Source organism: Bos taurus, chromosome 14 (genome assembly GCF_002263795.3).
Source record: "Bos taurus isolate L1 Dominette 01449 registration number 42190680 breed Hereford chromosome 14, ARS-UCD2.0, whole genome shotgun sequence".
In the NCBI taxonomy this organism is placed as follows: Eukaryota; Metazoa; Chordata; class Mammalia; order Artiodactyla; family Bovidae; genus Bos; species Bos taurus.
Window position 1 is genome coordinate 37,364,601 of NC_037341.1, and position 27,440 is coordinate 37,392,040.

Genomic DNA, 27,440 nt, shown 5'->3' on the forward strand with positions numbered 1-27,440 from the left:
ACAGTATATTTTATAGATGATTTATCTAGCCTACAGATACATAATTTCAACTGTAATGTAAGAGATGGAAGAACAGTGATTTATAAAAAAAAGTAATATGCATTTCAGTATGTGAATGCGTTGGTACTTCTTCACGAGAGGACACATTGAAGAAGTTGGATGTGGTATCTAAAACATATGCATAGGATTTAGATGATTGTAAATAGGGTTTCACCTACATGAATGTGGGGCGAGAGCCTTGGATGTATATGATATCGTATAGGGTGTAGAAGGGTGCTTTGCCCCGTGGCACCAGCCTGCTCACTTCGGGACATTTTCCATCTCTGGTCTGCATCCACTGGATGGCTTTGGGGTCCTCTTACCATTGAGACAATAAAATAACCCCACAAATGTCCAAAATGTCCCCTGGAGGTGGTGACATTGGTTGAGAAGCACTGTTTTAAGATTTCTCATAAGCACAGATTGCTGCCCTCCATCAAAAAAATAAATTAAGCAGCAGCCCATATATTGTTTTTTTCCTCTTAGCATTCTGTGGTAATTTTGTCATCCCTCACCTGTTTGCTTTAGAATTCTCTATTGCATCTTATAGGTCTTGGGACCCATGAGACTTTTATATTTCCATAGATACATAATGTGTTGATTTGAGGTTTTGGAGAACAATATCAAATAGCACGACCTACCCAACTGACCACTTTGTGGGGTTGAATACAGAGATTAACATCCCCTTCAATTAGATCAGAAAGACAAGAGACGTTTCCTAGAACTCATATCGAGGCTCTAAATGTTCCACACATTTTTCCCCATCAAATTTTGCAGGTGTCTTTACATTATAAAAGTTTTTGCCACTGAGTGTTCCTGAATGAGGATTGAAATCTGGAACAGAAATGTGATTAGATAACAGGAGGTCTGATTTGGGAAGGCTGTCTTGTTACATTGTTTTTTTTTTTTTTCCAATTTAAATAAGAAAGACTTCAGGAATGTGCATGCCATCCTTGTGCAGCGGCCATGCTAATCTTCTCTGTATCCTTCCAATTTTAGTATATGTGCTGCCGAAGCGAGCACTGTCTTGTCACAGTGAAACAGGAAATCTTATAAACAAGTGCTTGGGTGACCAGCTGTCCAATAGTGAAGCACCAGACTGCTGCTAATCTGAGTGATCAAGGATGTTTTGACAAAAGAGGGCCTTGATAACCTGATTAACGAATCTGTTATAAACAATAACAATGCAATCTAAGGATTCTTAATGGCAATTCTGTTTGACCTGACTCGAGTTTAGATAGACATGCTAACAGGAACATGCTCTGTCAGTATTGGTTATCATTGGCATGGTCCTTGAACCCATTTTTTCTCTTTCTCCATCTTTGTCTCTCTTTTGCTTTTTCAGACCTCTCATCATTTCTTTCTTAGGTTTTTTCACGTTCCAGCTTTTCAAACTTGATGAGTCTGACGTCTTAGCTGAGCTGACCAAACGGTCTCATGACCTTTGTGCTCTATAATTATATTTACATGGCCTTCCCTGGTGGTCCAGTGGTTACGACTCTGTGCTTCCACTGCAGGGGGCTTCCACTGTGGGTTCAATCCCTGGGTCAGGAAGATCCCTTGGAGACAGAAATGACAACCCAACTCTAGTATCCTTGCCTGGGAAATCCCATGGACAGAAGAGCCTGGTGGGCTGCAGTCTATGGGGTCACAAAAGAGTTGGACATGACTTAGCAACCAAAAAACAAAAACAACAATAGGTCAGCAGCAGAGAAAGAGACTGGAAGTGCCTGCTAAGATGGGGTACATTAATTTTGTGGTCTTTTAGCTTTGTGGGTTTTTTCTTTGTCCTTTCAGGATGTTTTATGCAGCCTTCCCTTGTTGAGAATCTCTTCCACAGGAGTGCTCCGGGTGTGTTGACCTGGGGCATTACTGCTTTGGCTGGTGGTAACATGACAAACTGGAGTGACAGGACAAAAATGAGTTGATTATTTCAGCTGTGTTTGCTGGGCATCTCATGCACAATAAAAGAGAGGCAGAATGTGTAGAAACGGGAACACATAGCTCCTCATTATCCCTTTGTTGTACCATCCATGCAGCAAATGTTTATAGAATCCCCTTTATGCTTCCTAGTGGGAGACCAAGAGGCAGAGTGGCTGGGTTCCCATGGCCATGACAGGAGGCAGGAGGTGGTGCGAAGAATTCGGGATGAGGCATTAGGTGGCCTGGCTGCTTCCTTCAGTGCCCTCTCTTACCAGCTATCATGTCTGAACCTCGGGCTCCTTACTAAATACTTGATTTGTCTACAGTCCAGTATGACTGGAAAGTGAAAGTCAAGGGAAATAGGAAAATTTGAGTATTATAAAAAAAATTTTTTTTTTTTAATTATGAGACACTGGGCAGCTTTTTTGAGACCTGGGAGTCTGGGGTATAAGGCTGACAGCCAACCGTGGTAGCTCCGTTCTGCACCACCCAGGGCTGCCAGCCTTTTGAATGAAGGTGGAGTGGACCAGGCAACAAGTCCTATTGTCTCTTCAGCCTCAAAATGTCAGCACTGAACTCATTACGTCTTAACCTTGGCTTGAGGCCAAGTCCTCTCTGGCCCTAATATCCCAGTCTTTTGAAGTTGATGGCATGGAAGGCAGCCATGTCCTCCCCCAGTTTGATCCTTGGCTGCACTGGCAGGACCAGGGTGGACATGATTCAAACGGCTTGTCATTGTCCCTATCATAGGCTCACAATTCTGTTTACCGTGTCTGTGGAGAATGGAGACTATCAAGAGTCGGTTTCCACTGAATAATTCAGAGGGTGTTTAACAAAGTCAAACTGCAAATAATAAATTGGAGAAAAAGAACTGGATTTAGGGTTAGACAATCTAGGGTCTAGTTTACTTCCCTCTTGTAAGGCTTTGGGAGAATTGCTTCACCTTTTTGCACTGCCATTTTCCAGTCTGCAAGAGGAGGCTAATACTGGCTGCCCCTATCCTGTTACAAAGCTATCTGAGAGTCAGATGGGTTATTTCACTGTTTTTTTTTTTAAGTCAATCTAAAAAGAAATTATACAAATGAACTTATTTACAAATCAGGAACAGACTCATACACTTAAGAGAAGGAATTATGGTTGCCAGGAGTGAGAATTGAGGGAAGGGATAGTTTGGGATGGACAGGTACACAGTGCTGTATTTAAAATGGATAACCAACAGGAGTCCACTGTACAGCACTTGGAATTCTGCTTGATGTTATATGGCAGGCTGGATGGGAGGGGAAGTTGCAGGGAGACAGATGCATGTGTATGCATGGCTGAGTCCCTTCGCTGTTCACTTGAAACTATCACAACATTGTTAATTGGCTATACCTCAGTATAAAATAAAAAGTTAAAAACTGAAATTCCAGCCACTAGAATTTATTGAGCATTTATTACAAACCTGACTTAATGTTAGACATTTTACATATATCATCACATTTAATCTTAACAATCTTCGGAGCTAGGTGCTGTTATCTCTGTCTTGTAGGAGATGACACGCTTGCCTAAGATGACACATTGCTGGAATTCAAATCCAAGTTGGACTGACTCTTAACATTGCACCTACCAACTCAATAGTAGAAATGTATATTTTGACCCTCGCCAGTAAACTAGTGAGTTCTGTGCTTGCACAGACAAAGACAGAACAAATGAAAAACAACTCTCCAAATCCAATCTTTGTATCTTAATCCAAATAGGACTTCTGTGTTTGAGAGAGGAAAGGCCAGGCTAAACGCATGTATCAGAGAGATTAAAACTGAAGGGCTCTTCAAACACACACCTAAGTGGGCGTTTAAGCTGGGAGTATTAGTGGGAGATGCCAACTGATGTGTCTGCTGTGAGAGTCCATAGGGAGAGTGAATATCATGATGAGTGTCCACTGTGAATGCTGGGAGCCAAACACATGCCGTCAGCAGGTGGTTGGATCGGCAAATCCATCTTGAGTCTGGCTGCCGGCAAGCATTTCACATCATCCTTGCTGGCCAGAGCTGAAACTCACTAGATTTAAATGAAAACTGCTGACAGGAAGTGAAGTGATTTCGATTTTGTGGTGGAAGGTGTGAAGTGCAAAGTCAAGTGTAAACCTCTAAGCATTTTGTTTCGAGGGATCTAAGCATTTTGTTTCGAGGGATCTAGGAGAAGATTTAAGAAGCTGGGTGTTTTAGATTCATGGCCTTCTGCTTAGGGTCCTGTTTTAAAACTGGTCCCTGGGTTGCAGAAGACAGAGAAACAATACAGCCATTCACTATGACTTGTTATAAAACTTAGCTAGTGCTTTTTAAAAATAGTGTCAAACCAAATTAGCTCTGGGCACCTGCTGGAGCTTATGTGTTTTCAGATAGACTTGTTTGCTGTCAGCCAAAAAAAAAATCAACCCAACAAAACCCTCCACCCACATGGTTTGTTATAAAACCTGACACTCCTAATGCTTTTCTAAGCTACTTCTCTTGGATCAAATCATTCAAAAAAAGTCATACAGAAAAAAGTCATTTGACACCTTGAAAGAATGGGGCAAATTATTTGTTGTTAGATATGGTCTCGGGGTCAGGTGACAAAAGGTAGATGTTAAATGATGTGATGTATTAATCCTGTTGTAAAAGGTTTTCTAATTCTTTAGGTGAAAAATTTCAACACTGATATTATAATATGGCTGGAACTTGAGGATTTACAGTTTCATGCTTAAAGCATCTCTGTTATTGTACTATTTATCCAGGACCTGCATGGATAGCTGTCAAGTGATTTGAACATTTTGTTTATTTATCAGACAGAAGAGATAGATGCTGGCTAAATGAACAATGGCAACAATTATAGCAAAAAAAAAAAAATGGCAAAAATCATTTCATGGAGGTTTTATATTAAAATGTCAATAGCTAAAGCTGTTAATTGCTCATAGAGGATGCTGAAATCTGGACCAACGCTGACAAATGGAAAACTCATTTCTGAATTCTGAGTACTCTGGGAGTATCTTAGACTTTGCAGACCTCACCTAAATTTTCACCTCCACTGGCTCTCTGACTGCCGTTCAAAAATAATTCTACTTAGACAGACATTATACAGACATTTTATATGGTAGAAAGGCTTGGAGAAGCCTATCTTACCATCATCAGGTACATGTCAATGAATAAAATACAACTGACTTACTAGTGATTCATCCTGCCTTCCTGAATAATTTTGAATAATTGCTTTCCTAAATACTGCAGGTTCTCAAAATCACGTTAGTATCTTATAAGTCCTGATGGGGTACTTGTAATAATAATAACATGGATAATGATGCTGCTTCCACTTATTAAATACCTGGTGTTGAAATAGATACTTTCTATGCATTTTTTATATACATGATAACAACTGTGTGAAACAGTTATTCTTACCCCAATTTTATAAATGGGGAAACTGAGCATCTTAGCATTAAAAACATAGTTAAAATCAAGGGAATATTATTAATAGAATTTGAATCAAACAGCCTGACTTAAAACAGTGTCGTTTCCTTTATACAAGGAAGGGAAAAGGCAGAAGAGAATGTAAAAGAAGACATTCACTCCACGAAGTGACCCATAAAATAGCAAACTCACTAATCCCCTGCTTTGAAACCTGAGATACAAATATGATATAGAAACACATTCTTGCTTACTCTGAATGAGGAAACGCAGGTAAAAACTTGTAGAAATTTTCTAGGCACCCTTCTAAACAGGTGTGGTTTGAATTTACCCAGGATGGCAGAGTAGTAACAAAAGTGCCTTATTTGTTTGCCAATAGGACTGGTCAGATATAACCATAAAAATGTGTGAATTCTCTATTGACTAATCCACTTTGCCATAGAAATCTTAAACTCCTTTTTTATGAATGCTCACCAATCCTCCTTTCGTTGAACCTCAAACCCTATAGTTTTACTAAGGACCCCAGAGTCTCACAAATGCTTATACTAGAGCATTTGGTTTTGCTTAAATTATCATTGCAAAATCGGATTCAGTATTTCCTACAGCTATTTGAAATGAATCTAGATATACCAAATAAAGCAAAGTAACCTAAAAAAATTTATTGGCTTTGGACTTTTTTCTTTTTCTTCTTTATGGAGAGAACTCAAGCTTTGTATAAATCTGTGTGTGTGTGCACCAGTGGCCAAATCAGAACATATGAGAAATTTGTTCAGCTTCATTTGCCACCACTTATTTATACAGCTGAGTCATGTGTTAAGTATTTGGAAGCATCTTTCATTGCTAAATTAGCCCTCAACTAATTGGCCTGGAGTTAAAAAAACAAAGATCCTATTATGATTTGTCTGGGGTTATGTAGCCTTGTCTAAAAATACCCTGTCTTGTTCTTATATTAAAACATTGTAAATATCATATAAAAACCAAATAGCAATGCTTTTATCTCATGATAAATGTAATCATGAGATATCCTTTAGCTGAAGTCTTTATTTCTGTCCCCAAGCTGTTATAAACATATTTTCTTACTGCCCCAAATTGCTTAGGTCATTTCTTTTTCTTACACAAGACCACCTGTGGGGAATTACCATCTCTTTGTGCATATTATCAAGAGGTACCTCACTGGCTGGACTAAGTCTGTAAAAGGTAGCCCTTCTCTGGGTCAGGCTGAGACAGCTGTGGGCTAAAAAATACAGTCACAACCTGAAAGGAGAGAGTCATTTTATTTGGTGGGAATGTGTAGGACTCCAAGCCTAGGAGACAGCATCTCAGTAGCTCTGAGAAAATTGCTCTAAGGAGGCAGGAGGAGAGGTCAGGCTCCCTTTGCAACAAAGGGAGCAGGCAGTCTGAACATCAAAGAGAATTTAGCACTGGAAGTATGGAAGATGCAAGCCTCTGGGCTCACTGAGCTCATTCCTTTCACGTGCACCTCAGCTTTCGGGGCCAACCCTGTTTCCTTGTCCACCCTTCTTGATTCCCCCAGCTCCTCAGCAATCACCTTGGCGGGTGGCAGCACCCCCTGAATTGTAGTTTTGGAAGCCCTCATTCACATTTGGAGGCTAGAAATCGCTGATGGCTGTAACATTTCTTGTTTATTAATACACAGGAGATATTTTCATCTCACATAGCTCTGTGCCAACTCTGTGTAGACTGGATTTCAGCCCCTTTCCTCAAGAAATTCATATCATAGTGGGTGAGAAAGAGGCTTGTGTCAGTGTCACAGTAGCAAACAGAAGGCATAGCCATTGAGTAAACTGAAGAGGACCCAATAGTGGTAAAGAATCCACCTGCCAGTGCAGGAGACACAGGTTTAATCCCTGGGTCGGGAAGATCCCCTGGAGAAGGAAATGGCAACCTGCTCCAGTATTTTTGCCTAGAGAATCCCAAGGACAGAGGAGCCTGGTAGGCTACAGTCCATGGGGTTGCCAAAGAGTCAGACATGACTCAGTGACTGCTGCTGCTGCTGCTACTGCTGCTAAGTCGCTTTAGTCGTGTCCGACTCTGTGCGACCCGATAGACTGCAGCCCACCAGGCTCCCCTGTCCCTGGGATTCTCCAGGCAAAAACACTGGAGTGGGTTGCCATTTCCTTATCCAATGACTCAGTGACTAAATGACAGCAACAACAATAATGAGATCTTTACAGGCCATGGGTAGGGTGCCCATAAGGGAGAGTGCAGGGCTTCAGAAGGGTCCATGGAAGGAAGCAGTTACTGGAATCTAGAGAAAAAGAGACAGTCAGGGTTCCTGGATGGAGCTGAAATCTTAGATGGGTGATACAGGTAGGGACTAAATGGGTAGAGAGAATAAACATCTCATCTCACTCTACTTCTGTCCTCTGATCTCCTGATATTCCTCAACCAGACATCAGGAGGCAAGGAAGTTCACTGATGTGGTTCTTGTGGTTCTTAGAGGTCAGCAGAGACCTCTGGAAGCAGAGAACAGGGTGGAGGAGAGGGGAGACTAGGTCTGGGCGGGGGGCATAGTCCATTTCTCTACCTCCCTGTGTATCCACTCTTGCCCTTCACTCAGGTAAGTGTTTGTGTCCCAACAGAGGAAACATTGTGCCATCAGTTAATCATTGATTCGTATGTCATCAATTTGGTTGTACTCTCAGCTGAAAATGTTAGCAATCACCAGCGTTCTTCCTGTAAAATCATGAGGATGTGGGGGAGAAAGGGAAAAATAATATAAAGTATTGCTGCTATGTTTTCTATTAATATTAATACTTCTGTAGATTGCCACAAGAGTTAACTGGTAGCCATTATTGCTTTTGTTTAGGAGCCAATCCTGAACAAAAAGCCAATGCTTCCTCTGTTAACGTCTCACCCAGATAGTGTGCTTTTCCTAGTGAGGTGGTCCAAACCTTCATTCCCGTGGGATTTGCATCCTTGGATGTCTGTCTTAATTGAGTTGCTGCAATTTTTCATTGATCAAGGCTATTGGTCAGTTTTCCATTGACCAGAGTTCTAGGAGGTGCTCTAGTCTTTCACATAGAGTCCTTCATACCTCTGTTATATAGCAGCAATCCAATTTCCTCCTGGTAATTGGGATCAATTTCCCTGGCCAGTAGAGAAACCTTTTTCCTCTGTCAACTCAGCAGCATGAGAATTTCAGAAAGGTCAGAGGTCAGCCTCAGGATTCATCAGAACAGTGACTGTGTTTCCCCTGGCCACTAAGATGTCTAAATCCACTGAGCTCAAAGTCACGTTGATAGGAAACAAAATTTCTTTGAGTTGCAAGGAAGATGAAAAAATTCACTAGATAACAGTGAGAGGGAGTACGTTTACCTTCTCCCTTTGGTTCCTGGACCCATGAACTCTGGCTCTGGAGGACATAGAACCATGTTATAGAAACTGATTTAAGGCATATATTGTATTCTATAGGGTGGCATCCCAACCTCATAGTATTTCCCAGTGGTCTCTTAGTGCAGTAGATAATATTTAAACAGGCCATTTTATTGTTTTATCAAGCCAGTTACCTTTGGAGGGAAAGACCAATCAACTATATATACACACGACCCTTACTATTCTTTTTTTGCCTTAAAATATTTCCTCTGGATGGAGCATGTGAGTGGGACACCAATGGCAATAGTTAGAGCATTCTGTAAGTCCACATGGAGGGGCTGGAAAAAGCACTTTAGGCAGAGAAGACAAACGTATATCCAGAATATGAGTCTAAGGTGTGGGGACAAATTTCACCCCTTCCATCATGGAGGAAGGCCAGTGTAAGTCCAGGTGACTGGCTGGACCTCTGGGAGAGTCATTTTATATGTTTAATTTTGGGGGGGGAGATCATTTTATATCAGGAGTTTGGTGTTGGCTTCTACTGTTGGGATGCTGGACACTCAGCAGATATGGTAGCTGGATGAGCTTTGATAAGCTGATGCCTAGCCTTTATCCCTCTTACTGTGGCCACTATTTTTTTTAAGACTTTTTTGATGTGGATCATTTTTAAAGTCTTTATTGAGTTTGTTACAATATTACTTCTGTTTTTTGCTTTGATTTTTTGGCCAAAAGGCATGTAGGATCTTAGCTCCCTGACCAGGGATCCAACCCACACCCCTTCCACTGGAAGGCAAAGTCTTAACCACTGGACCACCAGGGAGGTCCCCCATAACCACTCTTTGCATGGACCCACTGAGCAAACACTGAAGAGGCTAAGGAAAGAGGCTACTGTCAGAAATTAAATAGGTCATATTGTCTACCTGATTGAGAGCCTCCTTCAAAGTGATCCTTGTGGTGAATGTCTTCATACCTCATGTGCATTCTGAGTCCACCCACATATCTCTCCCCCGCTCACCTTCACCATCCATTTCCCAATTTTGATTGCAAGTCTGTGACTAGCCAGCCAGCACTATTAGGTCTTGCCCATGAGTCAGTGTCGATCTAGATCTCAGTGGCTTTTCCTTTTTCACAAAGCAAACAACCCAAAGCTTTTCTCGTGGGGAGGGTTTACACTAGCCACTGTTTTGCAGGGGTGACCTGAAAGGCATATGGTGGAGATTTATTTTTTAGCAGGACTAGGCATTTTTCTCCTCTCTTAACTGATCACAAGAAACTCCCAGTGACCCCTTGGGATTGGGGGGAGAGATGTCCTTTCCAGACATGCTGAGTCTGATCTGTATTGTAGAATTTCTAGTTGGTTTATTTGTGTACCGGGTTTTATTTGCAGCTCCTGAGTTCTTCATTTGCGGCATGTGAACTCTTAGTTGCAGCATGTGGGATCTAGTTCCCTGGGACCAAACCCAGGCCCCCTGCATTGGGAACTTGGAGTCTTAGCCACTGGACCACCAGGGAAGTCCCTACAATTCTACAATTTCTAATTTATGATGGAATGCTGCTGTATATAGTCAACTTTGTAATTTGGTGGATCAGATAAATAATTCGTGATAGCTCAAAATTGCAATATCACTTGATGCTACGTGGTCTAGGCTTTCACCCTCTACCAGGGCTTGGGAATAAGCCAAGAGCTGCCTTTCAAATGAAGAGTCTTTATTGATAAAAGAGGGCATGGTTTGTTGAAGGCACCATTTTTGTGGTACCAACTGAAGGTATCTCCTCCAAATTCTCTTACGGGAGAGGTGCTGAGTCAGATTTTGAAGAATGACTTAATACTTATTGGTTGAGTAGACAAGCTATTGAACAGCATGTACATAGATAAGAAAAAGTGACATAACAGAGTACTAATGTAGGGGACTTCCCTGGTGGTCCAGTGGTTAAGAATCTGTCTTCCAATGCAGGGGATGCAGGTTTGATCCCTGGCCTGGGAACTACGATCTCACATGCCCCAGGGCAACTAAGCCTGCATGCCACAACTAGATAACTCTTGTACTGCAGTGAAGATCCTGTGTGCCAAACTAAGACCCAACACAGCCACAGTAAATATTTTAAAAAACAGATGATGTGATACCTATCTAAGAGTTATAAAAAAAAGAATACTGCCCCACCGCAAAACACACGGAGCCGCGCGGCCCTCTTTGTGCGGGCATCAGGTGCACATCCAGGAGAGCGGGTCGCCGGCGTGACCGCCGCCCCCTCTTGCCCGCCTGGCTCCCTTGGGATCTCCTCGGGCGCCCCCGGCTGGAGTCGGGGGAGGAAGGAATTCGGACACGTAACTGGCCTCCCGGGCCCTCTGGACTCTGCGTGGCCAGGGACCCGGGAACCGCTGCCCCAGCCCGCTGGCCTTCCAAAGATCCTCCTGGGCCAAAGGCAGGAGGGGCAACGCGCCCGGATTGGTGCAGTCGCTCTGCTGATCACTGTGGAAACCCAGGCGGAGGGGAACGCGGGAGGATGCGGAGCCCTGGGCTAGGGGGGGTGGGGGCGGGGGGAGCCGGAGGGGCGGGCAGAGGAGGCTTTGAGGCCCTGAGCTACCCGGGAGTTTTCTCTGGAGGCAAAAGTCCACCGCAAGCTGTGGGCGGGGAGGGAGGGGGTGGCGGTGGGGCGCGGACAGAGGGGACCGCTTGGGGGCACTTGGAAGCGGAGAAGAAAGGCAGGGATGGATACTCCGGAGCCGAGGCAAGGAGGTTGGGGGAGGGGATGTCGTGGAAGGAGGAGGAGGAGAAGACAAAAGCCTAAAGCGGACTGCACTCACCGCACCCCGTCAGCAGGCAGCATGGGGAAGTGGGGTAACCAGGGCGAGGGGGCCACCAAGCTTGAGGCGCCGATGCCTACCTTCCGCTGGGAGGAAGCACAACCTGCGCACCCGACAGGTGGCTGGTCATCGATCGCAAGGTCTACAACATCACCAAATGGTCCAGCCGGCACCCGGGGGGCCAGCGGGTCATCGGGCACTACGCCGGGGAAGATGCAACAGACGCCTTCCTGGCCTTCCACCGCAACCTCGGTTTTGTGCCTAAGTTCATGAAGCCCCTATTGATTGGCGAGCTGGCCCCTGAGGAACCAGGACCACGGCAAGAATTCCCAGATCATCGAGGACTTCCAGGCCCTAAGGAAGACCGTTGAGGACATGAACCTGTTCAAGAGTAACCAGCTCTTCTTCCTTCTCCACCTGGCCCACATTATTGCCATGGAGAGCATCGCCTGGTTCACTATCTTCTACTTTGGCAATGGCTGGATTCCAACCGTCATTACGCAGGTCCAGGCTGGATGGCTGCAACACGATTACGGCCATCTCTCTGTTTACAAGAAGTCCATGTGGAACCATATCGTACAGAAGTTCATCATCAGTCACTTAAAGGGTGGCTCTGCCAACTGGTGGAACCATTGCCACTTCCAGCACCACGCCAAACCCAACGTCTTCAACAAGGATCTGGATGTGAACATGCTGCATGTGTGTGTCCTGGGCGAGTGGCAGCCCACTGAGTACAGCATGAAGAAGCTGAAATACCTACCTTACAACCACCAGCATGAGTACTTCTTCCTGATTGGGCCTCCGCTGCTCATCCCTTTGTACTTCCAGTACCATATGATCATGACCGTGATCGTTTGCAAGGACTGGGTAGACTTGGCCTGGGTCATCAGCTACTATACCCGTTTCTTCATCAGCTACATCCCTTTCTGTGGTGTCCTGGGAGCCATCCTTTTGCTCAACCTCATCAGGTTCCTGGAGAACCACGGGTTTGTGTGGATCACATCGTCATGGAGATTGAGAGCCCTACCGCGACTGGTTCAGCAGCCACCTGGCAGCCACCTGCAACGTGGAGCAGTCCTTCTTCAACGACTGGTTCAGTGGGCACCTCAACTTCCAGATCGAGCACCATCTTTTCCCCACCATGCCCCGGCACAATCTGCCCAAGGTCGCCCCCCTGGTGAGGTCCCTGTGTGCCAAGCACGGCACTGAGTACCTGGAGAAGCTGCTGCTCTGGGCCCTGCAAGATATCATCGGGTCCTTGAGGAAGTCTGGGCAGCTGTGGCTGGATGCCTACCCCCACAAATGAAGCTGCGGCCCTCGGGGAGCTCACAGGGACAGTGGGGGAGGAGCAGGTGGGAGTGGCGGTGAAGGGGAGGGTGGGGTTTTGTTCAGAGAGGCATCAGGAGGCTGTGGCGCGTGGCTCACAGACTTCAGGCTTGGTCTTTCCTCTCTCGCTGTCTGGTTTCAAGGCTTTCACACCTCCCTCTGACACCCTCCCTCCTGGGCCCCGGCCAGTCAGCCCCACCTCCACCCTCTGTCCTTAAGCATCTGCCAGACCAGATGTGCACAGGTGCAGCCTATGAGCCCCCTGCAGCCTGGCCTCCAGGCCACACACCATCCTCTTTTTCTCCCTCACTGCTCTTGAGGTCCGCAGGGCTGGGTCCCACCCAGCAGGTGGGACAGCTCCGTGAGCCTGCAGGTCGGCCCCACCCCCTCAGATGGCCGCCCACCCTCTGCCCTTCTGTGAGTTGATGTGCTTGATTACCCGGGTCTCCTTCCCACCACCGGCTCAGTACTGGGGGCACCCCTCCAGGCCCCACATTCTCTTCAGTTGTCTAGGGCCCTGGCCCTGATGCCAGGCTCCCTTTGGCTGTGTTGCAGCCAGCTCAGGCCTCTGAGCCCAGGGAAACGTCCTGGCCCCACCAGAGCCCTCTGACCCAGGGCTCCAGCAGTTCCATCCCGCCACTTCCCAAGTCCAGAGCCTGTGACCTTGGATCCACAGAGGTGGGGCCACAGATGAGCTCAGCGGAAGCAATGGCCAGGCCTGTAGGTTCAGATGTTTGTTCTGGTTGGGAGACCTAAGATTCTAGAGGATTTGGACTCTCCCCTAGAGTGCTCCGTTACTGCCAGGCAGTGCCAGCCAGTCCCTGGCCACTTGGCTGGTGCGGACTTAGGCCCTACAGGCAGCAAGTGGGCACTGGAGCCCAGAAGCCCGTCACAGCCCCTCCCTATGTTGGGGCTGCCCGTGGGGACATGCTCTTTCCTGGTCTATCACGCTCTTGTTTCTTTTACTCGTTTTTTAACCTTTTGCTACAGGATGTGTTCTGCTGGCGGTGGCAGTGGGACTGGGCCTTGGGAGGATCTGCCTGTTCCCACCCCCACCCCCTCTGCAGCCTCCCCAGGCCCCACAGTGGGCTGAGCTGGGCTCAGTCACTGAGACCTCCGTGGCCTGACTATCAGCAGACAGAAGGAAGGAGTTCCAGAGGAGGGTGACCCCGAGAAGCCGGGGACTTGGTGGTGGTGGGGTACCCAATAGGACAAGGAGGGGTTGGGGCTGAAGGCCAGACAGCTGAGGGGACAGGAAAGTGAGAGGGTGGGGAACCTGGGAGCCACTGGGAGGATCCAGAGCTGCTGCATCTGGAAATTAACCCACTAACCCGTAGATAGCTCCAGGGGAGGGCAGGGCAGGAGGGACCAGCTCTGGCTGGTGATGGACCCGAGGGTTGCCATGGCAACGAGGGATCCAACCACCTGAAGCCCTCCCACTGAGAACACACTGGCCCAAAGAGCCACTGTCCCTCCCCTGAGACAGAATGGATCCATAGGGAACTGAACTTAATTTTTATCATGTTGCTTTCCCACCTCTACACTTTTGGAAATAAATGAAGTGATTTTATTCTCAAAAAAATAAAAGAATACTAATGTCATTGATATTCCTGGATTATGGGGTGAAGGCGATGTGCTCAGTGTCCGGGTCATGGGGGCCCACTGAACCCTGGTGAAAAAAGGTACTGAATTCTTTTAAGCAGATCAGATCAGATCAGTCGCTCAGTCGTGTCCGACTCTTTGTGACCCCATGAATCTCAGCACTCCAGGCCTCCCTGTCCATCACCAACTCCCGGAGTTCACCCAGACTCATGTCCATCGAGTCAGTGATGCCATCCAGCCATCTCATCCTCTGTCGTCCCCTTTTCCTCCTGCCCCCAATCCCTCCCAGCATCAGAGTCTTTTCCAATGAGTCAACTCTTCGCATGAGGTGGCCAAAGTACTGGAGTTTCAGCTTTAGCATCATTCCCTCCAAAGAAATCCCAGGGCTGATCTCCTTCAGAATGGACTGGTTGGATCTCCTTGCAGTCCAAGAGTCTTCTCCAACACCACAGTTCAAAAGCATCAATTCTTTGGCACTCAGCCTTCTGCACAGTCCAGCTCTCACATCCATACATGACCACAGGAAAAACCATAGCCTTGACTAGACGGACCTTTGTTGGCAAAATAATGTCTCTGCTTTTGAATATGCTATCTAGGTTGGTCATAACTTTCCTTCCAAGGAGTAAGCGTCTTTTAATTTCATGGCTGCAATCACCATCTGCAGTGATTTTGGAGCCCAGAAAAATAAAGTCTGCCACTGTTTCCACTGTTTCCCCATCTATTTCCCATGAAGTGGTGGGACAGGATGCCATGATCTTAGTTTTCTGAACGTTGAGCTTTAAGCCAACTTTTTCACTTTCCACTTTCACTTTCATCAAGAGGCTTTTGAGTTCCTCTTCACTTTCTGCCATAAGGGTGGTGTCATCTGCATATCTGAAGTTATTGATATTTCTCCTGGCAATCTTAATTCCAGCTTGTGTTTCTTCCAGTCCAGCGTTTCTCATGATGTACTCTGCATAGAAGTTAAATAAACAGCATGACAATATACAGCCTTGACGAACTCCTTTCCCTATTTGGAACCAGTCTGTTGTTGCATGTCCAGTTCTAACTGTTGCCTCCTGACCTGCATACAAATTTCTCAAGAGGCAGATCAGGTGGTCTGGTATTCCCATCTCTTTCAGAATTTCCCACAGTTTTTTGTGATCCACACAGTCAAAGGCTTTGGCATAGTCAATAAAGCAGAAATAGATGTTTTTCTGGAACTCTCTTGCTTTTTCCATGATCCAGCGGATGTTGGTAATTTGACCTCTGGTTCCTCTGCCTTTTCTAAAACCAGCTTGAACATCAGGAAGTTCACAGTTCACATATTGCTGAAGCCTGGCTTGGAGAATTTTGAGCATTACTTTACTAGTGTGTGAGATGAGTGCAATTGTGCGGTAGTTTTAGCATTCTTTGGCATTGCCTTTCTTTGGGATTGGCATGAAAACTTACCTTTTCCAGTCCTGTGGCCATTGCTGAGTTTTCCAAATTTGCTGGCATATTGATTGCAGCACTTTCACAGCATCATCTTTCAGGACTTGAAATAGCTCAATTGGAATTCCATCACCTCCACTAGCTTTGTTCGTAGTGATGCTTTCTAAGGCCCACTTGACTTCACATTCCAGGATGTCGGGCTCTAGGTCAGTGATCACACCATCGTGATTATCTGGGTCGTGAAGATCTTTTTTGTATAGTTCTTCTGTGTATTCTTGCCATCTCTTCTTAATATCTTCTGCTTCTGTTAGGTCCATACTATTTCTGTCCTTTATTGAGCCCATCTTTGCATGAAATGTTCCTTTGGTATCTCTGATTTTCTTGAAGAGATCCCTAGTCTTTCCCATTCTGTTGTTTTCCTCTATTTCTTCTGAAGAAGGCTTTCTTATCTCTTCTTGCTATTCTTTGGAACTCTGCATTCAGATGTTTATATCTTTCCTTTTCTCCTTTGCTTTTCGCTTCTCTTTTCACAGCTATTTGTAAGGCCTCCCCAGACAGCCATTTTGCTTTTTTGCATTTCTTTTCCATGGGGATGGTCTTGATCCCTGTCTCCTGTACAGTGTCACGAACCTCATTCCATAGTTCATCAGGCACTCTATTAGATCTAGGCCCTTAAATCTATTTCTCACTTCCACTGTATAATCATAAGGGATTTGATTTAGGTCATACCTGAATGGTCTAGTGGTTTTCCCTACTTTCTTCAGTTTCAGTCTGAATTTGGCAATGAGGAGTTCATGGTCTGAGCCACAGTCAGCTCCTGGTCTTGTTTTTGCTGACTGTATAGAGCTTCTCCATCTTTGGCTGCAAAGAATATAATCAATCTGATTTCGGTGTTGGCCATCCGGTGATGTCCATGTATAGAGTCTTCTCTTGTGTTGTTGGAAGAGGGTGTTTGTTATGACCAGTGCATTTTCTTGGCAAAACTCTATTAGTCTTTGCCCTGCTTCATTCCATATTCCAAGGCCAAATTTGCCTGTTACTCCAGGTGTTTCTTGAGAGGAGTTATCTTATATCTTTAGGAAATGGGCTACTCTTTGTATCTCTTCTGGTGCCTTGGACAACCCCTTTCAATAATTTATCATGCAGATTGTTTTGGCTTGGAGTTTTAATTGAAAATATGTTAGTCACATATCACTTATATTTAATATTTATTTTATTTATTTGGAGGTGCCGGGTTTTAGTTAGAACATGCACCAATGAAAAGATCCATGCAGGATCTTTAGTTGTGGCATGTGGGATATAGTTCCCTGACCAGGGATTGAACCTGGACCGCTTGCGTTGGAAGCGCAGAGTCTTAGCCACTGGACCACAGGGAAGTCTCCACATGTTTTGTCACTTGTTATAGTAAGTTCACAACTTTTTCTTTCTACTAGGCTTCTCTCTCTCTCCCCCTCCTACCTGCCCCCCATCCCTTCATGTAAATGAGACTGCATGGGGGCACTTAAATGGGAATTAGCTCTAATTCTGCTACTGGATTCTCAACATTATAATTTCTAATCTATTTGCCAAGTTCTTTGCCAAGTAACTTCCAAAGAAAAAAAGGTTTCACCTCCTCACTTCTATGAGTAAGACACTAATGCAAATACATCCCATCTGTTAACCTTTTTGTATTCCCTTACTACATGTAGAAGTATTTTGCCTAAGCTACATGAAATATTCTATGGATAATGAGCCTTGTGTTTTCATAAGTGCATAGTGTCTTTAAAACATGAATGAATCCATTGCTAAAATATTTATAGTTTAGTCAACAAACACAGACTTGAAGAGTGATCAGTTGTGGTAACAGACATCCAAATCTTGGAAATATTTTGAGGAATACATTACCTTACGTGGTAGATACCTTCAGTCCTGAAACACTGCTTCCATATTTGGAAATTAAAACCTTTGTTGTTCTGTGACAGGAATGGGGCACAGCACCAGTGAAAAGTGCCATCTGGACCAGGACTCCAGGAGAGAGGGAACAGGGAACAAATGGCAGATCAAAAGTTTGGATCAGAAACTCATGCAGCATTTAGAGTAGGTCTGAGCACAGTGTGCCTTTGATTTCAAAGACAGCTCCGTGCCTGGATAAGTTTTGTAGACTGTGGAACATGGCAAAAGTTGGTCCTGAGGGAAGGCACGGAACACTGGGTGACAGACGGCAAAGATCAAGTTCGCAAAGGAAGCTTGAAGGAAGCATTAACCAGTATATCAGGATCTGAACTCCATTCAGTAAGCGTTCTGAAAACATGCTGATGACACTCAGCCACTGAGCAGGGTTTCTGCGGCATTGGAGTTGAGCCTCTGGAGGGCTGGGGGTTGATAATGTTGTCTGTCAGTAAGAAAGAAGTGGAGAAATTTTTATTGATTGATTTTTATTGAGGCATAGTTGACTCGCAATATTGTATAAATTTCAGGTGTATAATGTAATGATTTGTTTACAGTGTTTAAAGTTATACTCCATCTATAGTTAGGATGAAGTATTGACTATATTCCATGTGTTCTGTGATATATCCTTGAAAGTGAAAGTGTAAGTCACTCAGTCACGTCCAACTCTTTTGAGACCCTGTGGACTACAGTCAACCAGGCTCCTCTGTCCATGGAATTCTCCAGGCAAGAATACTGGAGTGGGTTGTCCTTTCCTTTTCCAGGGATTTTCCCGACCCGGGGATCGAACCCCAGTCTCCCACATTGCAGGCAGATTCTTTACTGCTGAGCCACCAGAGAAGCCCCTACGATATATCCATGGAGCTTATTTTATACCTAATAGTTTGTGCCTCTTAATCCCCTATCCCTCTATTGCCTCTCCCCACTTCCCTGTCCTCATTGGTGACCACTAGTTTGTCCTCTGTATCTGCAAGTTGTGGACATTGGTTCAACCCATCTATTCTGAGGATTTTTATCTTTTCTGGAAATCTTTTTTTCTCATTTCTATTTCTTCTCTCTATTCTTTTTTTGAAATTCCTATTAGGCAAATGTTGAAACCTTTGAATTTTTTTTCCCACCCATATTCACCTTTTTATCTGTCCTTTCTGAGCTGTGTTCTAGGAGGATCCTTAGTTGTATCTTCTAGTTAAGTAATCATCTTTTAGTTATATCTTTTCTGTTACTTGGCACATTTATTGAGTTTTTCAGACTTTTTCAATAATTACAACCTTCCTTTCAAAGATCCCTAGTTGTTTAGAATATGTTTCTATTAAAACGGACATTATCTTCTTATTCCTCTTAGGATGTTAATCGTATGTAATGTGCTCAGTTGTGTCCAACTCTCTGTGACCCCACGGACTAAAGCCCACCAGGCTTCTCTGTCCATGGAATTTTTCAGGCAAGAATACTGGAGTGGGTTGCCATTTCTTACTCAAGGGAATCTTTCCAATCCAGGGATCAAACCTTTGTCTATGGCCTCTCCAGCATTGGCAGGCAGATTCTTTATCACTGTTGTACCTGGAAAGCCCCATATGTATCATACATACTTTTTAAAAAATCTCATTTTTAAACTTTGTTTCTTTGGATATTAGTTTATCCATATGATGATTATGGTCCCTTTCATTCAGAAGATGATGTCTTCCCAACCCAGGGATTGAACCTGGATCTCCTGCATCTCTTGCATTGGCAGGTGAATTCTTAACCATTGAGCCTCACTAAGGTTTTAAAGAGTTACTTTTCCTTAAATATTTGCTGGGTTTGGGGACTTCCCTGGTAGTCAAGCAGTTAAGACTTCATGCTCCTTAATGCAAGGGGCACAGTTCCATCCTTGCTTGGGGAAGGTGTCACATGCCACATGATGTAGTCCAAAAGAGAAAAAAGAAAACCAAATTGCTGGGTTTGCATGATTATATGGGATCTGGGCTCCTAGGTTAGTCGGTCTCATGCTATATGTGATTACCTGGCTTGGCTCTAGAATTCCAGGCAGCAATGTGGCCGCCTCAGTTATGGAGGCTTCCCCTTTCTTCTGGGTGGCAGTGAATTCTGTCCCAAGCCCTGACCACCAGGAGGGACATCTTCCTGGTTGTGCATGGCTTCTGTCTAGGGACACAAACCTCTCCGGATCCTGCATGGCACAAGGAGAAGATCCCCTTGGATCTTGCGTCAGTCAGTCATCCTGGTGGTTGACCCTGGATCCTCTCTTTTCATCTATTTTCTCTCAGCTTGAAGCCCAAGCTGAGATACTCTCACACTCTTCATCAGTTCTCTCTTTTGTGTGTTTTGGCCATTATTTCTTCCTTCAATATAAACTCCTCTGCCTTTAATATTTTAGGAACTTTATTACAATTTCTGATCTATTGAGGGCACCAAGTCTTCTTTTCTTGTGCTGTTTTCAATTTAAAATATTTTCTTACTGTTTATGGGGATTTGAGGTGAGAGAAGCATGTTCTTACTTTGCAATCTTGATCTGATTACCTCCTGGTCTATTACAAAGCAGCCTAGTCCAGTTTAAAGAAAGTACATCAGTGTATCTGGCAAGTAACATTTATTCCTATGACTGAATTCTACTGGAAATTTACACTGTGAGTTTGTTAAATATATCAACATTTATTAATTTCCTGTTTGTGAATGCCTATTTTGGCCCTCTCAAAAAATCCTGATATATATCAGTTCTAAGATAGTAAAATAGAGGCTTAGAGGGGTGAAATCATTTATCCAACAGATAGCCAGAGACAGAGCCAGAATTCATGCCTATGTCTTGCTATAACAACAGCTTCCTTCAATTAAAGACAAAAGGTAATGATAATGTACAATGTCCTCACTATGGGATACCAAAAAACCACAGCATTCACTGGAGTGGGTTCTTCTAGAAATCCTGAAGTCAGGAATCACTGATTATTGTGGATAATTTGTCAGCAAATCACTGAGCTGACAGCACTTTTCAATTTCATTTTGTTGCCTTTGTCAATAAGATTATTCTTAGAGGAATTTGTGAACTGTTAGTGCTGTCTCAGTGGGCAGCACACAGAAATGGTGTGTGCATATTGGTAAACATCTCTGCAGGGTTGGCAAGTTAGAGGTGTTATTTTGCATTGATTTTTTTCCCTTGCTTTCAGCCGAGGTTTATTTTCATATAAGCAGTAATTACAGAAAACGAGTGCCTGTGAGGGTAAACGTAGTTATGCTGGTTAAAGAGCATTGTATGTATTATGTGGCATGCTGTAATTATTGAAGTTATTTCACAGGAAACAAGGCTTTCTCAGCAATTGTGATACACGGGGTTCAGATCAATATTGGCAGAGATTATAGACAGTTTAAGCTTTTGTAAAATCTGTGTTCTGTTGTTCAAGAAGCATTTTTGGAGAATCTGTCATAATAAACATTTGGAAGATGAAAAGATAGATACAGAAATAAAAACACTTTGTTTTTTTAGCTGAGAAGGTTTAAATACACACGTGCCAGAGGACTTAAAACTAAAAATATTGTCAGAATGCAACGGGGTCCATCAGAGAAGGTGGGGAGGTATGGAGCTGGGTCAGCAATGGTGTTCCATCCCTGTTGAACAGCATTCTTTGCTGTTTGATTTCCTTGATATGTTGTTGCTGTTATTCAGTCACTAAATCACGTCTGACTTTTTGCAACCCCATGGATTGAAGCACTCCAGTTTCCTCTGCTATCCATTATCTCCCAGAGATTGTTCAACTTCAGGTCCATTGAGTCAGTGATGCTCTCTAACCATCTCATTTTCTGTCAACTCTTTCTCCTTCTGCTTTCAGTCTTTCTCAGAATCAGGGTCTTTTCTAATGAGTCTGCTCTTCACATCAGGTGGCCAAAAGATTGGAGCTTCAGCATTAGTCCTTCCAATGAAAATTCAGGGTTGATTTCCTTTAGGATTGATTGGTTCGATCTCCTTTCTGTCCAAGGGAGACAAGCACCACAGCACCACAATTTGAGACCACCAGGTCTTTCATCCTCAGCCTTCTTTGTAGTCCAGCTCTCACATACGTACATGACTACAGGAAAAACCATAGCTTTGAGTATATGGACCTTTTTGGTAAAGTGATGTCTCTGCTTTTTAATATGCTGTCTAGTTTTGTCATAGCTTTGCTTCCAAGGAGCGAACGTCTTTTAATTTCATGGTTCCACTCACCATCCTCAGTGATTTTGGAGCCCAAGAAAATATGATCTGTCACTGCTTCCACTTTTTTCCCATTTATTTGCCATGAAATGATGGGACCAGACGCTATGATCTTAGTATTTTTGAATGTTGAGTTTTAAGCCAGCTTTTTTTTTGCTTCTTAATGCTTCTTGATGCTCTTTAGTTCCTTTTCACTTTCTACCACTGGAGTGGTATCATCTGCATATCTGAGGTTATTGATATTTCTCCGGCAGTCTTGATTCCAGCTTGTGATCCACCCAGCCTGGCCTTAGACATGATGTACTTTGCATAGAAGTTAAATAAGCAGGGTGACAAAATACAACCGTGTTGTACTCCTTTCCCAATTTTGAACCAGTCAGTTGTTCCATGTCGATTCTAACTGTTGCTTTGTGAGCCGCATACAGGTTTATCAGGAGACAGGTAAGGTGGTCTGGTATTCCCATATCTTAAAGAATTTCCTCAGTTTGTTAATGTGATCCATACAGTCAAAGGCTTTAGCATAGTCAATGAAGCAGAAATAGATGTTTTTCTAGAATTGCCTTGCTTTCTCTGTGATCCAACTAATGTTGGTAATTTGATCTCTGGTTCTTTGCATTTTTAAAAATCCAGCTTGTACATTTATCTGTAAGTTCTTGGTTCGTGTACTGCTGAAGCCTAGCTTAAAGGATTTTGAGTATAACCTTGGTTGCATGTGAAATGAGTGCCCTTGTATGGTAGTTATCCTGATGCTGGAAAAGATTGAAGGCAGGAAGAGAAGGGGACGAGAGAGGATGAGATGGTTGCATGGCATCACTGACTCGATGGACATGAATTTGAGCAAGTTCTGGGAGTTGGTAATAGACAGGGAAGCCTGGTGTGCTTTAGTCCATGGGATTGCAAAGAGTCAGACGTGACTGAGTGACTGAACTGTATGGTAGTTGAAACACTCTTTGGCATTGCCCTTCTTTTGGATTAGAATGAAAACTGACCTTTTCTAGTCCTATGGCTACTGCTAGTTTACCAAATTTGCTGGCATATTGAATGCAGCACTTTAACAGCATCATCTTTTAGGGTTTTAAATAGCTCAGCTGGAATTCCATCACTTCTGCTAACTTCTTAGTAATGTTTCCTAAGGCCCACTTGACTTCACACTTCAGGATGTCTGGCTTTAGGTGAGTGACCAGACCATCATGGTTATCTTGGTCATTAAGACCTTTTTTGTGTACTTCTGTATATTCTTGCCACCTCTTCTAAATCTCTTCTGCCTCTGTTAGGTCCTACTGTTCCTGTCCTTTATCATGCCCATCTTTGAATGAAATATTCCCTTGATATCTCCAATTTTCTTGAAGAGATCACTAGTCTTTCCTGTTCTATTGTTTTCTTCTATTTCTTTAAATTGTTCATTTAAGAAGGCCGCCTTATCTCTCCTGTTGTTCTCTGGAATTCTGCATTCAGTTGAGTATATCTTTTCCTTTCTCCCTTGCTTTTCACTTCTCTTCTTTCCTTAGCTATTTGTAAAGCCTCCTCAGACAAACATCTTGCCTTCTTGCATTTCTTTTTCTTGGGGATGGTTTAGGTCACTGCCTCCTGTAAAGTGTTATGAAACTGTCCATAGTTATTCAGGCACTCTGTCTAGTAGATCTAATCCTTTGAATCTAATCCTTTGAATCTATTCACCACCCTTACCATATAATCATAAGGGATTTGATTTAGGTCATACCTGAATGGCCTAATGGTTTTTCCTACTTTCTTCAATTTAAACCTGAATTTTTGCAATAAGAGGCTGATGATCTGGGCCACAGTCAACTCCAGGTCTTGTTTTGGTGTCTGTGTAGAGCTTCTCCATCTTTGGCCACAGGAAATATAATCAGTCTGATTTCGGTATTGGCCATTTGGTGATGTTCATGTGTAGAGTCGTCTCTTGTTTTGTTAAAAAGGGTGTTTGCTATGACCAGCATGTTCTCTTGACAAAACTTTGTTAACCCTTGCCTGGCTTTACCTTGTACTCCAAGGCCAAACTTTCCTGTTACTACAGTGTCTCTTGACTTCTACTTTTGCATTCCAGTCCCCTATGATGAAAAGGATGTCTTTTTTTGATGTTAGTTCTAGTGTTATAGCCACACATTCCGGGAAACAAACTCACTCAGAAGGACAATGCAGATAGTGGAGTGCAGTTTATTATACTGGTGGGCCCAAGGCAGAGTCTCCTATTAGCCAAGGATCCCAACCAGCATTTGTGAAAATCTTTTATACCCCATGTATACGTATCCGAACTCACCACCTCAATTTCCTTGAGACTTACATAAAACAAAGGAAGGGTAAATACAATCACAATAACTCCATTATTCAAGTGTTATCAAGTGTTAGGTGTTCAAACAGTTAATAATCAATAAACTCCGATAGATACAGAAAGAATTTATGACCTGTCCGGAGGTAGGGGTGATTAGAGTATGTTTTCTCTTAGGCGATGAGTAACCTGGATGTGATCTTCAAGATTCCCCTGTCCAGAGGGGGTCCCATCCTTCTATTGTTGTTTCCATAGGCACTAAGCACAGAGTCCAGAGTCCGTTGGAGAGGTGGCCGAGCATGATCAGCATGAACAGGCCTAAGATGGGGTCCGGGCCCTATGAATTCCTTCTTCACTAGGTGGTCTGGTAGGTCTTCATAGAACTGTTCAGCTTCTTCAGTATCAGTGATTGAGGCAGAGAGTTGGATTACTGTGATATTAAATGGTTTACCTTGGAAATGAACTGAGATCATTCTGTCCTATTTAAGATTGCATATAAGTACTGCATTTCAGATTCTTTTGTTGACTATGATGGCTACTCCATTTCTTCTAAGGGATTCTGCCCACAGTAGTAGATATATAGGTCATCTGAACTAAATTTGCCCATTCCGATCCATTTTAGTTCACTGATCCCTAAGGTATAGACGTTCGCTCTTGCCATCTCCTCCTTGACCACATCCAATTTACCTTGACTCATGGACCTAACATTGCAGGTTCCTATGCAATATTGTTCTTTATAGCATTGGACTTTACTTTCACCACCAGACACATCCACAACTGAGTGTCATTTCCACTTTGGCCTAGCATTCTTACTGGAGCTATTAGTATTTGCCCTCTGCTCTTTCCCAGTAGCATATTGGACACCTTCCAACCTTTTGGGCTGTCTTCTGGTATCATATCTTTTTGCCTTCTCATCCCCGTCCCAAGATTGTGAGTTAGTGGATGCAGATTCCTTATCATTTACTTTCAACCACTTGTGTGAGACACATTTCTCAGACTAAACTCATACACTCTTCTTGCATTCCGTTCTGGTTTCCTCGCTGCCTTAAGGTCAGCCTAGGTGGCTGATGGCAGAGCAGACCACTGGAGAACAGTCTGAAGAGCCATCTCTGAGGGACTTGGAGTCAGTTATTGCCTCATTCAGGGCTTTGGTCCAAATATGGGTGGGACATATACAGGTGACTTTGTGTCTAAAATTCTAAGTTCCAAAGTAGTGAGCATGTGTTACATTCATGACTGTTCATCATCTTTTGAGTGGCCTTTCTATATTTAGGGACACCTCTCTTATAGTGAATTTTTACCTCCTCGATATAGAAATAGATGTAAATTTCAAGTCTTTTTGCCATGAGAATGCAAATATGAAGCCAGACTCTGCAATCAGATGCACCTGGATGAGTCTACAATTCACATGTGAAGAATGTAAGATAACATAATGGGAATGAAGCCTCCATTTTTGGTGACACTGATGGCCAAGGTAGCATTTCTGCCAATGCTTAGTACGGTACTGGTTTCCTCAACTGGCCAGTTCTGTGGTATGAAATTGGGTTTTGTTTTTAAAGGTAAGCCTTGCACTGGTTCTCCAGACCTCCTAACAATTTTTGTGCTACCCAATATCTCTTAAATACATTTCTTTTCTAATTAATCAGTCAGGGTTTTCCTCTGTTGCTTACAGCTAAGAACTGCTCTTGATAGATAAATAATCTGGTGTATTTGTATTCCCTGGCCTGACTCATCTTTAAAGAACACCCCTACCTTCTCATATAAATTAAGGGAGACTTGAGGTGGAATTCATTCACCTGTTCAATCAGCAAGTATTATTAGATGCCTTCAGTGTGTAAGTACTGTATTAGGCACTGCGTGTTCGATGGAGAAGACTCTTCCTAGTCTTGAGGGACTTGAAATCTTGTAGCACAGATAAACATTAGCATATAAACCAAATGTGCTGTGACAGAGGACTGAACCAGATGTGACCTGTGAATGTGATACGATTGATAAAATGCTGGAATTTTTTCAGCCATTTGGCATCAGTTGAGGATGAAACAGCTGGGAATCATTTATAGTAAAAGAATCTAATACATGAAAAGAACTTTCTTTATAGTGGGAAGGGAAGGAAGGAAAGGTCACATAATTGACCACCTTGCTTCCTTTTTCTTCTGCCTTGTTTTTGGGGCTGGAGTGGATGCTTGGCTGGGTCTTATTTCAAACTTGTGGGACATTTAGGATTGGGGAGGTGGAGGGAGTTGGAGAGTATTGGCACTTACTTGATGTTATTCTTGGTTGTGATGATTTGACTGAAGGATAAAAGAAGTACAGAAAGCATAGATTTAGGGTCCACTGTTGTTATCAGTTGCCTATGGCCTGACATTCTTCTGGAGGTTTTCCATGTTATCTCAGTCTTTTTTCCTCCCTCCATACCTGTGTATATGTTCAGTTCAGTTCAGTTGCTCAGTTGTGTCTGACTCTTTGCGACCCCATGAATCGCAGCACGCCAGGCCTCCCTGTCCATCACCAACTCCCGGAATTCACTCAGACTCATGTCCATCGAGTCAGTGATGCCATCCAGCCATCTCACCCTCTGTCGTCCCCTTCTCCTCCTGCCCCCAATCCCTCCCAGCAGCAGAGTCGTTTCCAGTGAGTCAACTCTTCGCATGAGGTGGCCAAAGTACTGGAGTTTCAGCTTTAGCATCATTCCTTCCAAAGAAATCCCAGGGCTGATCTCCTTCAGAATGGACTCGTTGGATGTCTTTAAATTACAAGTGGAGGAGAAGCTACATAAACTAGGAAGAAGGGAAAAGGAAATTTTTTGATTCATGTAACTGAAAAATTTGGAGGTAACTTCATGGAAAAAACCTGGACCTAGATGTTCAAATAATATCATCTGTCTGTCTTCAAACAGTGCTTCTCTTGTTGACTTTCTTTTCTGATTGCTGCCTCCCTGATAGAGGTCAAGAGCACCAAGGTCACATCCCACTTGATTAGTCACATCAGTGGAAGAAGAACTTCCGTTTTCCGAGAGAGGCAGCAAAAGTGCCAGGTTTCATCCTGAATCACTCAGGATGGTTTTGGCCACAAGTAACGGAAAACTGGGTCAAAGGGGCTTACTTTCTCACACAGCAGAAAGCCCAGAGATAGAGGCAGTTCCAAAGTGAGTTGATGTAGGGGATCAATCATGTGAGGGCATTTTGTCAGCTT

General features: G+C 43.7%; 1 long non-coding RNA gene, 1 other non-coding gene and 1 pseudogene across 2 annotated transcripts in view; 2 read left to right on the forward strand and 1 right to left on the reverse strand.

The window, feature by feature from the left end:
• The window catches only part of LOC112449517 (uncharacterized), a 128,680-nt gene that overhangs the window by 12,337 nt on the left and 88,903 nt on the right, over positions 1-27,440 (forward strand). The window lies entirely within an intron of this gene.
• On the reverse strand, positions 956-1,062 carry LOC112449650 (U6 spliceosomal RNA). The gene has a single exon (XR_003038248.1). It is a non-coding gene; the product is annotated as a U6 spliceosomal RNA (small nuclear RNA).
• On the forward strand, positions 11,364-12,847 carry LOC100337130 (acyl-CoA 6-desaturase-like; annotated as a pseudogene).